The sequence below is a fragment of the Ceratotherium simum genome, chromosome 25, assembly GCF_057802395.1.
Source record: "Ceratotherium simum simum isolate JZ-2026a chromosome 25, ASM5780239v1, whole genome shotgun sequence".
Taxonomy (NCBI): domain Eukaryota; kingdom Metazoa; phylum Chordata; class Mammalia; order Perissodactyla; family Rhinocerotidae; genus Ceratotherium; species Ceratotherium simum.
The window spans coordinates 6024808-6036404 of record NC_141924.1 but is presented as its reverse complement, the minus strand read 5'-3'; the positions used below and the strand labels follow the sequence as shown (position 1 = coordinate 6036404).

Genomic DNA, 11597 nt, shown 5'->3' with positions numbered 1-11597 from the left:
TTCTGAAGCCCTTCTCTGAAGGGAGAGCCTCGCAGTTTTTAGGGCAAATGCCACCACCCAGTAACTGTGTGCACCCCCCTCCCCCGCCCCAGACAGGGGCCTCAGAGCCTCTGGACAACGCCCACCAGGTCTGCATCACATCACTGGACATCCCCGGCCTTCAAGGACGCCCAGTTCACTGTGACCTTGAACACGCCACCAGCCCGCTCTGGGCCTCAGTGTCCCCGTCTGCATACAGGTAAGTGGACAAGCTTCAGGCTCCCTCCAGGCGCCACAGCCGCAGCCCCTGGGGCCTCCCTCCATCACTGCGCAGCACACGGGCCTCGGGGATGCTGGGGTCCCCCTGTCTTTGTCTGCCCCCAACTACTATGGAGAGCAGGGCTCCCATGCCCGAGACCCTACCAGGGCCTTCCCCCCCGACCCTCATGTCCCTGCACCGCTGAACAGGAAAATCAGGCTCAAGTGACTTGCCAGGGACTGGCGAAGTCAGGATGCCCAGAGAAGGCCCTCCAGGAAATTTCCAACCTGGTCACAGCTAAGGGGAAAAGGAAGGAGGGACTTGTCACAAGTGGGCCAAGCTGGGAGGTGCAAAAGGGCACTTTAGCAGGGCCAGGGTGCTGAGACAGCCACTGTCCCAGCTAGAGAATTATTTATTCATATAGTCAGTCATCAAATGGATCCTGAGCCCTGGTCATGTTTAGGCAGGGCCTCCCTGGGGGCAGGTCTGAGGGTCCTTGGGGTCTCCTCCACCTCCCCAGGGGGTCACACACAGAGAAGGGGTCAAGGAATGTGTGTGCTGGAGGAAGGCGGGCAGAGAAGGAAGAAAGGAGGGAGGGCGGGAGGAGAAGATGGGACCTGTCCCTGCCAGGCCCTGTGCAGGGTGGGACCAGCACCAACAGAGTGGGTGGCACCTGAGGTCCCCAGGAGGGTTTGGCCCAGGGTGGGCAGGGCCTCTGGTCACCCTCCTCACTTTCCCTGATGGACCCCACCTTATAGAGGGGTGTTTAGGAAACAAGGCCACTCTGTTCTTAGGGGTTGACTACTGTTTCAATGACTTCTAGAAAGAGCATCAGGGCTGGGAAAAGCCACTCTGGGGGAGCTGGGGATGGGCTGTTAGTTCATTCTCAGATCAGTGTGAATCTGTTGTGTGACTCAGCTGGCGAGAGGCTAAAGCAGCAGAGGCTGAGTTAACAGAGGTAGAGCATCCCCAAGAAGGGAGGTGATACCCTTCATCTGAGCGTAAGACGGGCTACACTGGGTCAGTCAGAGGAGAGTAAACAGGACAATGACCAGGAAGAGAGACTCGAGAGACGTGGACCTGCAGTGGCTCACTGCACTGCATGTGAAGAGCCACCGTGATGGCCATCGGGCACGGGCTGGGCTCCAGGTGGTGTAGTGCAGTGGTGAGAGCGTGCTACCAGCCGGGTCCCGTTTAACTCCTCTGAGCCTGTTTTCTCATCTGTACAAGAGAATCAATCACCACAACTTCCCAGGGTCAGTGTGAGGAGGAAACAAGATGATGAGCTGGGCACTTGCTCAGCTGGGTGCCTGGCGCATAGTAGGCCTTCGGGCTTTTACGGTCAAGGGCAATCCTACTGCTGTGAGGGTGCAGCCTTCCGCCCGCGTCAGCCAAGTTGTTTATTACAGACGCAGATAGTCGAAGCAGCCGGATCTGGTGTCCACTTGCTACCTCCCCCGCCGAGAGGCCACGGGCCTGGCCAGGGGGCCGTCCACTCCCACAGCCTGGCTGGAAGTGGGGAGCTGGTGAGGGTTTGGCTGATTGTCCTGGAGAGCTGGAAACCAGACGCATCTTCTGGTCCTCCCAAACTGCCCCTCCCTCTGCCCACCCCAACCATGGGCTCCCGCCCACCAGACCATCGGCCCCTCCTCCCTGCCCCACCCCTGCTTTCCAAACCCTCACCCAGGCAGGGTGGTGGTGGCGGGTGTCCAGCTCCCTCGCCTCGGCCCCGCCCCAGCTGTGCCATCTCCCCTGCCCTCTAGTCCTGCAGCCCCACCCCTGCCCCAACCGTCCACAAGGTGCCTCGCGCCCGCTCCCACGCAGCTGCATCTTCACCCCCGGGGGCTCTGCCCAGAACTCTTTTCGCTCCTCCCTTCTCCTGGCTGATTCAGGCCTGCCTTCTGGACCAGGCTCCCCCGGGCCTTGAGCCTTCCTAGGGCTCTCTGGGGCAGATGCTCCCCACCTGCGTCCCCGAGGCCTTGGCTTCCCCCAGGCAGGGGCCAAGGGCAGAGCTGATGTCCTCAGTGGCAGCCATGGGGCCCCCTGAGTTGGCTGAAGAAGGGTGTGAAGGAATGAACGGACGGGAGGATAACAGGACCGAGGGAGCGGCTCTCAGGCCGTCTCCCATCTCCCCGGGGCAGGCCTCACCCCCTTTCTCTCACTGACAAAGGTCTGAGCAGCACGGGCCCCGCCCCCACCCCTCCTGTCCAGTCCGGCTGCCCTGATAAGGTTCAGGCTGGGTGGCCCAGGAGAGTGGGGGTGGGACACACATTCACACACACACACATACACGCGTGCGCACGCACACGGCTCCAAGCCAAACTGCTTCCCCTCGCCTCCCCCATCTGTCCGATACCTCCCAGATGCCTGACACAGCCGGGAACTCAGTGTGACGGTGACACTAAAGAAACGGGCAGAACCCCTACCTGGGGCTCTCAGCCTCTCATGAGGGGCAGGGACCACCCGGCTTCAGGGAACTTTCTGGCCACCCCTGGCTGCACATCAGCCCCAGCCGGGACCGAGGTGGCAAACAGCCCCTCTGGAGAGATGGACGGCTTGCAGGGAGGTGTCCTGCCCTGGGCAGTCACACATCCAAGGGATGGGGGGAGGGACCTCCCAATCCCAGGCAACCTGAACAGCCTGGGGATGGTCCTGGGCTGACACCAGGGACGGGGGGTTATTCTGATTCTTGTTTCAATGACATTTCCAACCAAACCTTGCAGGCTACCCGCAGGTGAAAAGTCCCCACCTTCCACTGGGCCGCCTGCTTCCTGGCCACATTCAGGCCATCTGACAGGTGAGGGACACAGGGTGACGGAGGAGCTCCCCTTAGCCTGGGTCTGCACAGAGTCCAGCTTGCCGGCTGAACAGTATTTCAATCACAGCCCAAAGGGAGATTCCCAGGCCGCCAGTGACTGAGGACAATCCACGCCAGGGGCCAGGCCCTCATTCTACAGACTAGGAAACTGAGGCCCAGAGAAGGGCAGGCAGCTGCCTGGGGCCACACAGCCAGCAGCACACAGGCAGAACTTACAGGGCTTTCTCAGTGCAACCTCTGGGCAACCTTCAGAGGTGGGAATGACTCCCCTGCTACTTTACAGATGGGGAAACAGAGGCTCAGCGGAGTCAAGGGCCTTGCTCAAGGTCACACAGCCAGGGAAGAGAGGGCTGGAGGCCCCCGCTGTGATTCCTGGGCCAGGGCACTTTCCGCTCTTCCCATTCAGCTCTGGGGTTCCCTAGGCAAGAGCACTCACGAAGCCAAGGGATCGGAGAGGCCGAGAGAGCAGGCATACAGACACACGCCCACGGCCGATTATATAACTCCCCTTCCAGGCCCCACTGCCCCAGGGGTGCGGCCCCGGCAACCGCACGGCGCGCACGACCCCGGCACACCGGCCTGGCCCAGCAGCCGGCGCTGGCTGTCTCCAAAGAAATGACAGTTGGAGGCACCAGGACGAACTGGCTTTTTTTCCTCCTTTCTTTTTTCTTCTGGCTAACAAATACTAATACTAATAATGATAATAATTACAATAAATATAACCCGAAGACGCTTGGGGGTCTCGTTGCCATGGCAACCGCTCGCGCTAATGAGCTTCGGAGGCCGCCGCCAGGCCACCCGGCCCCGGGCGCGGGATCAATATTGATTCTGCCCCGGGAGGCGGCGGCGGCTCCGCTGGGGCCACGGGGCGGGAGGGAGCGAGGGGCACGCACTTGGAGGGGCCTTCCTGGTCGCCCGCGCCGCTCAGCTGGGACCCCCGGAACCGGCCGGGTCCCCAGCGCGGCTCCGGAACCCTGCCCGGCGCGCACGGGGCTCCGGGCTCGCTGCGCTCCCGGACTCGGTTCTCGGACGCCGGTCCCCACATCGGACGCGGATTCCGGTCCCAGTAGCCGAGTCGCGGCACGATGCGCCCCGGACTGCTCCTCGGACCCGACCCGGTCCTCTCCAAGGTTCAGCGACCCCGACCTTGGTGAGCCTTGGCGCGGACCCCAATGCCAGGGCACCGGCTGCCCGACACGGCTCCTGCCCCGACTCTCCCCTGGGCGTCCCGGGCCCCTTTCCAAAGCACCATGGACCCCTCAACGCACCGAACCCGCCTCCCCCAGTGCGCCCACCCCTCCCCGCCCCGGGCGCCTGGACCCCTTCTCCGGAGTCTGGGCGCCGAAGACCCCGCCCCCCACTCGCCGGGACCCTCCCCCTCCAGGAGCTCCGCCCCCGGCCTCTTGCCCAAAGCGCTCGGACCCCGGCCCGGCGCGCCCTTCCCCCGCCCGACCCGCCCAGGGCGCCGCTCACCTCGTGCCCGCCGCCCGCTCGCTCGTCGCTCCGCCGCCGGGAGCCGGCGCCCGCGGGGCTGAGCCGCCTGCTGGGGTGCAGGGCCGCCCACGCCCCCGCCGTGCCCCCGTCGCCGCCGCCGCAACAGTTGTCCCGGCTCGGGGGCTGCGGGCGCTCCGGGGCTCCGGGCCGGCGCCGGGCAGGAGCCCGCTCCTAGGCGCGCGGGGCGCGGCGCGGCGCACGGGCTCGGGCTGGGGCTCCGGCTCCTGGTCCGGCCGCCGGCCGCATGCCCCGCCGCCCGCCCGGGCTACTGGGCGGCCCGCGCCGCCCGCCCGCCCGCCGGCCCCGAGCCCCGCGCCGCGCCCGCCGCCGCCGCCGCGCTCATGCTCGCCGGGCCCTGCGCTCGCCGCCGCGCTGCCCACTTCACTCTTTGCCGCTCGCCGCTCGCTCCTCGCCCTCTGCTGCCCCCTCTCCGCGCTCCGGCTCCAGCCGTCCTGCCCGCGCCGCCGCGCCGGCTCCCCTCTCTCCAGCGCCTGCGGCGCCTCTCTCTCCCTCCCTCTCTCCCCCTCTCTCTCCCTCTGTCTCTCTCTCTCTCTCTCCCTCTCCCTCTCCCTCTCTCTCCTCCGTCTCTCTCTCTCTCATTTTTTTCTTTCGCAGTCTCTTGTCTTACCCTCGCGCGCGCTCGTTGTGCTTCTCTCTTTTCTTTAGCAATCTCTTCCTCTTCTCGTTCATTCTTTCTTCTCACTCTCTTGCCGTCTTTGCCTCTTTTTCACCCCTTCCTCCCTTCTACTCTTCTTTCTCTCCTCCCTCTTTTCCTTTCTTCCTTGTGTTTCTTTCTCTCGCCTTTGTTCCCTCTTCCTTTTCTTCCTTCCTCCCTCCTTCCTTCTCCCCTCCTCTCCCACCCAGCTATGATTCCCTGTCCTCGGCCCCACCAGCACGCTCACCTGCCTCCTTCCTGGCTGCTCCCCAGCCCTCGCCAGCCCCTCCCTGCGGGAACCCTGGACCCCCTTCTGCCAGGTGGTCCCCTGTCCTGGCAGCCCCTCCTGCACCCCGCGGTGCGCCTCCCGCTGGTTCTTGTCAAGGAGACATCCTTTCTAGCCAGACCCTGCACGAGGTGGTCCATGGCAGGGCCAGATGTGGGCGGGAGAATCCTGCACATCAGACAAGATCCTGCGTCCTGTTTCCCATGGGAAAAGCCCAGCTTCCCTGACCACCGTGACTACTGGTCCCCTCTCCTGACCCCGCCCTCCTTCTGTCCACCTCTCCTCCCCAGCAGCCCCGCATTTCCTGTTGGCCCCCCATTTCACCTGGCAGGGCAATGCTGTTCTAGACTCTGTGGCCTCGAGCCTTGACCAACCTCGGTAAGCCTCAGTTTCCCCATCTTCCTCTGTCCCTGGCCCAGTGACCTCCCGTGGTAGAGAAGGTCACGTGGGGGACGTTGCAGCCTCTTCAAGGACCCCGAAGAGGGAATGCGACGAGGATGGTTTGTCCACTGGTCGTTTGTGGGTGGGGGAGCTGGTTTGAGTGCCCTGGAGGGCGGGTCCATCTGGCTGGTACACCCTGAGTCTCCCCATCCCTGGATGTGGCTGCATTGTTACAGACATTGGTTGAACTCACCAAAACTGGGCTAGACGTCTATACACTTTGTTTTACTTATTTCCTCCCCACAGCGCTGGTAGCGTCCTCCCCGTTTTACAGACGAGGCACCTGGGGCTCAGAGAGGTTAGGGCACCTGCCCTGAGCCACATAGCCCGCGAGGGGCAGAACCAGGGCCCCAGCCCGGATCCCCCAGACTTCCAAGCCCAGGCTCCCCACCTCTGACAGTTTCTTCCCCAAAGATGAAGAGCGCCTGTTTCACGGGATGTCATAAGGATGGAACAAGAGGACACGCAAAGCCCTTCACCGGGCGACTGCAGACCCTCCCAAGGGGGGATCCATGATCACCCCACATTATGTTGGAGACCGAGGACCAGAGAAGCTGAGAAACAGGTCCAGGGTCCCAGTGTTCGTGGGGGGTGGGACTTGGGTTGAGAGATGACCATCCTCTGAGCTCCCTGCACGCAGAGGCTGTGTTCTGGGGGTTGTCACGGCTGTATGGTATGTGGGGTGTGCGTGTCTGTGTGTGATGTGTGTATATGTGTGTGTAGAGTGTGCGGGGTGTGTGTGTGTAGGGGATGTGAGGGGTATGTGGTGTGTGGGGTATGGTGTGTATGTGTATGTTTGTGTGTGGTGTATGTGTGTGTGTATGTGTGTGGGGTATGTGTATATGTGGGTGTATGTGGTGGTGTGGGCGGGGCGTATATGAGGTGTGTGTGTGGTATGGGGTATGATATGTGTGTGTGATAACGTGTGGTATGTGAGTGGGGTGTGTGTGTGTGACGTATGCAGTGTGTGAGTGTGGTGGGGTGTGGTGTATGTGTATATGTGGTGGTATGTGTGTGTAGTGTATATATGGGGGGCTGTGTGTGGTATGTGGTGTGTGTGTGTGTCTCCATGGGTGAGGGATCTGTGTAGCACCCGCGTGTGTGGCGCGTGTTGAAAAGCCTCGTGATCCGGGGAGTCCCTCGTCCCCTGCTCCCGTCCCCCCTTCATGTCACCGAGCAGGCTCTGGCCCATCTGGAGGTGGGGCTGGTGTGGACAGCAGAGGTGGGACGAGCTCACAGCCCAGCAGCAGCTCACAGCCGGTTGGGTGCCGACACGGGACGTTAGACCTCCGTCAGCCCTGGTATTCTATAGCTGGAACAGTCACCCCTTCTTGGCACTTGAGGCCCTGTCCCCCGAGGCCCAGCCAGCCTTCCCAGCCTCCTCTGCAGGTGCCCTGAGCTCCAGCCACGTCAAGCCCGCTAGTCACTGGGGTCCCCTAGTTGGCCCCTAGGTGGACTCATCAAACCTCCATTACACGCCTACTGTGTGCTGGGCTGTGCCGCCCTCACTGTGTTCCTGGGGCCCTGCACCCCCACCTTCCCCACAGTCAGGATCTCCCTCCCCCCTGCCCCAGACAACGCTACTCTGCCTCCCTGAGCCTCAGTTTCCTCATCTGCAAAATGGGACCAATTCCACCCTCTGCAAAGGGTCGATGTGTGGATTAAATGCGAGACCGAACCCAGCAGGAAACAGTCCTGTGGGTTATCCCCAAATAAATGAGCGCCTGGCACTCAGTAGGTGCTTGATCCTCGTCAATGTCCCTTCTGTCCTTCCAGGAGGTCTCAGGAAAAAGCACGGACTTTGGAACTGGTCAGACTCGGGGCTGAACCTCAGCTTGGCCCCCAGCAGCCGTGTGGCCGTGGGCAGGTTCATTCACTGCTCCCGACTCCTGCGCACTGGTTTCCAGTGGCTGCCGGAACCAGTGATCACAGACTTGGTGGCTTAACACAACACTTATTTATCCTCTTACGGTTTCACTGGGCCGAAGTCAAGGTGTCAGCCGTCTCCCTCGAAGGTTCTAGGGGACGATCCTTCCGTTGCTCTTCCGGCTCCTGGTGGCTGCGCATCCTTGGCTTGTGGCCACGTCACTCCAGCCTTGAAGACCAGCATCTTCCAGTCTGTCTCTGCTCCTCTTCACGTGGCCTGCTCCTCTTGTGTCACGGCTCCCTCTGCTCCCGCCCGGAAGGACACCTGTGACTGCGTTTAGCGCCCACAGATAATCCAGGATCATCTCCCATCTCAAGATCCTTACCTTCATCGCATCCGCAAAGCTCCTTCTTTCTTCTTGCTGTGTGAAGTAGCGTCGGCAGGTTCCAGGGACTAGGGGGAGGATCTGTTTGGGGGTGAGGGAGCATTGTCAGCCTTGCACACTGCGTGTGCATCTGTGGAAGGGCTCTGTGGGCAGCTGGGGGAATCAGGTGAGACGAGCACGTAAACTGGATCCACAAACGTTGTGTCTCCACTCTGGGCTGGGTGGGGAGAGGGAGAGGTGATGGGGGCACGCAGGTAATGACACAGACCGCCATGGGAGAGGTACCGCCGTCGCTGAGCGCCTACTGTGTGTCGAGCCCAGCCGGCTCCCACACTCCCCGTCGCCTTTAATTCAGCCCCTATTTACTATTTCTCTGCCTTCGGGAGGCCTGCTCCCCCGCAGACGCGCTGCTCACCCGGGCGGGCGGGCGGCCTGGCGATGACTCACGCTCTCCGTGGAGAGCAGCCTTTTCAAAGGGCTGGCTGGGGAGGAGCTAAATTTAAAGCCAGGCTTCCCGAGAAGATCACCTGCCCCGTCAGAACTGCTGCCATTTAATTAGAAGTTGGGGGCATGAGGCGTTCTGCAGAGGTCCACGCCTGTAAGCCCCCCGGGGAGTGGGGAGGGAGGCGCGTGGAGGCCAAGGCCCTGGGGTGGGCAGGGGAAGGGATGTGACCAGCTGGCTCCCAGCCTCCGCAACATCGTCTCCCACCTCTCTCGGGGAGCAGCGCCCACCCTTCCATGGGCCCCCCCCCCCCAAGTCCCTCCTTCTCCCTCTTCAAGATCTTAGGGTTCTAAGCCCAAGCCTCGTCCCCAAATTCAAGACAAGGAACTGGGGCTCAGAGAGGCTTTGAAGCACTCGCCCCCTAAGTCACCCATGGAGGATGTGGGCACGCCGGGACTTGAACTGACAGCCTGGCTCTGGGCACAGGCTCTGGGCCACTGGCCACTCAGTCCCTCCTACGGAGTGGATAGAGGTGGTGGGCAAGTCGCTCACTTCTTTGAACCTGTTTCCTTCTCAATCCCAAGGGGCCCACGCACCCACGCCGTGGCCTGCTGCTGGAGAAAGTGCTGTGAGAGGCGGGGGCATCCAGTCCGCCCCATGTTTGCCCGGAGGACACAGGCCCTGGGCCCCCGGAGGCGGGAGGAGCCAGCCAGCCACAGGGCCCCTGCTCCCGGCCCACCCCTCTGTGGCTTGAGGCTTGTCTGGTCATGGCCATCCTTATGCCATTGCTGTTCCTGCTCTCCCAGCTGGCCACGGGAGCCACGTGTGGTGGCAAAGCCGCAGCCTCCCTGTGGCTGCAGGGCCAGATCACCTGGGTGGAGGACTGTCCAGTGGTTAGGGACGCTGGCTCTGGAGCCAGTGCTGAGGTTGCACCTGCCATGGCCTGGGCCATCCCCAGCCCCAGTTTGCTCATCTGTAGGATGTTGTGGGTCTTGACTGCTCGGGGCCAGGCACACAGTTGGTGCTCAGTGTGCGGAAGCCACTGCTACCGCCAACTGTTGTCCTGGAGATTTGGGAGACCAGAGGCGGCCAGCTGGTTATCTGGTCCAGGAAGCCTCCCCGAGGCCGGACGCCCTGTAGTGACACCAACGTGTGCGGGGCCAGGGGCCATAAGCCCACCATGGGGCCTCCTCAGGGCTCCTGGCTCCCCCTCCCTGTACCTTCTGGCCTCCCTCCTGGCTACAAGGCGTGAACATGGTTTCTCTTCTGGCCTGGCAGGAGGCCTGGCAGGACCATTGAAGCCCTCGGAGCCGAGAGGAGATAGGGCTTCTGTCTCCGTCGGAAGTGCACTTGGCGGGCCCCGTCCAAGACAGTCCCCCTGCCCCCAGCCTTGCTCCAAGATCACATGATGTGTCAAAGGGGATTCGAATACGTAGTTAAGACTGTTAATAATTGACCTTAAGGTAAGGAGACTGGTGCACCGAAGCTGATCACTCGAGCCCTTTACAAGTAGAGAGTTTTCTCTGGCTGGCAGCAGGAGAGGAAGTCAGAGAGACACCAGCGTGTGGGGGGTGTGACGTGAGTAGGCTCATGCTGGGATGGAGGGGTCTCAGGGCAAGGAGGTGAGAGCAGCCAGCTCCCGACCAACACCCAGGAAGAAACGAAGACCTCAGTCCTGCAACCGCCAGGAACCGCGTTCTGCCGGCACCCAGATGAGCCTGGAGTCTCCCCCGACCCCCCGTCAGAGCCCCGCTTGGCCAGTGCCCTGATTTCCACCTTGTGGGACCCTCGACAAAGAACTTGCCGAGACCACCCAGACTTCCAACCTACGGAACCGCAACAAAATACACGAGCGCTGTTCTAAGCTGCTGACCTTGTGATGCAGGGATAGAAAAACCCATATACTCAGCAGTCACTTGTGCCAATTACTTAGTTTTTCTGGGACCAAGATCCTCACCACCCGTCCCTCCCACTGCAGACCCCGGGGTGGCCTTTGTACATCGGGGCCCTGACCCAGCCACCCCTCTGCCTGCAGCCCTTCCGTGGGTATGCCTCAGGATGAAGTCTGAGTCTGGTTTGGCATTCAAGGCTCCTGGTGCTCTGATCCCTGTTCCCCCACAGCCCTGCACGTGGCCCTGCCCCACAGGTGCTGTGGGCGATTTTGTTCACGGAGCAGCCTCGGTCCCTCATCAGACATGAGTTATGGGTCATCCCCGTGCCCTGCTCTCAAGGACAGCACCCACATCTTCCCAAGTGTTTCTGTCTCTTTAAATACGCCCCCCGATAGCTGGTTATGTGGGTATCGGGGAGACATCGGTCAATGCTGTGCACAGATGCAAATTCCACATTTTAGAAAAGTCAGAACGAAGAAAAAAAGACACAGTCCCGTCAGTCTGGAGAAAGCTGGCAGCAAGGGCCCCGCCGCCTGCTTGGAGTAGCTGATTCCAGCGACAGGCACTGCTCCTGGGGACAGTCGAGACTCCGGAAGGCTGCCCTTACAGACCCACCTGCCCTGGACCATCAGAGCCTGCTGATGCCGGGGAGTCAGGAAGTGCTGTGTGGCCCGGGGTCCCCGGGAGCGTGTCTGCTACAGGGGGCAGTGGGAACCAGGAGGGGTTGGCGGGGGACACCCTATGCACTTCCCAACGCTGAAAACAAGAGACCCCAGGGACGCAGCGTGTCCTCGGCCCCCTGGAGCTCAGTTTCCTCATCTGTACGCTGCCTCTGATAATAACCTCCACTCGGGTGGCGCCAGGCTCTGCTCTCCGTGTCTCAGTGCACCGTGTGTATTAAGTCGTGCCAAGCCCGTGGCACAGGAGCTGTTAGCCTCTCTGTCATTATAACAGTTTCACAGGTGAGGAGCCAAGAATGGAGGTGACGGGCTGTGACAGCACCTCTCGGGGAGCGGGAGGAGAGGGGGCACGAGAGAGCCCTGGCTTAGCAGCCGCGTGCCCTGAGCTTGAATCCTGGT

The 11597-nt window shown here is 61.9% G+C and overlaps 1 protein-coding gene across 1 annotated transcript in view; it reads right to left on the bottom strand.

Annotated features, from left to right (window-relative positions):
- Positions 1-4804, bottom strand: part of SHISAL1 (shisa like 1) — a 75262-nt gene extending 70458 nt beyond the window's left edge. Inside the window, exon 1 of the mRNA XM_087448567.1 lies at positions 4530-4804. The gene's annotated coding sequence lies outside the window, so the exon portion shown is untranslated. The remainder of the gene's footprint in view (positions 1-4529) is intronic.
- Between the last annotated feature and the right edge of the window lie 6793 nt (positions 4805-11597).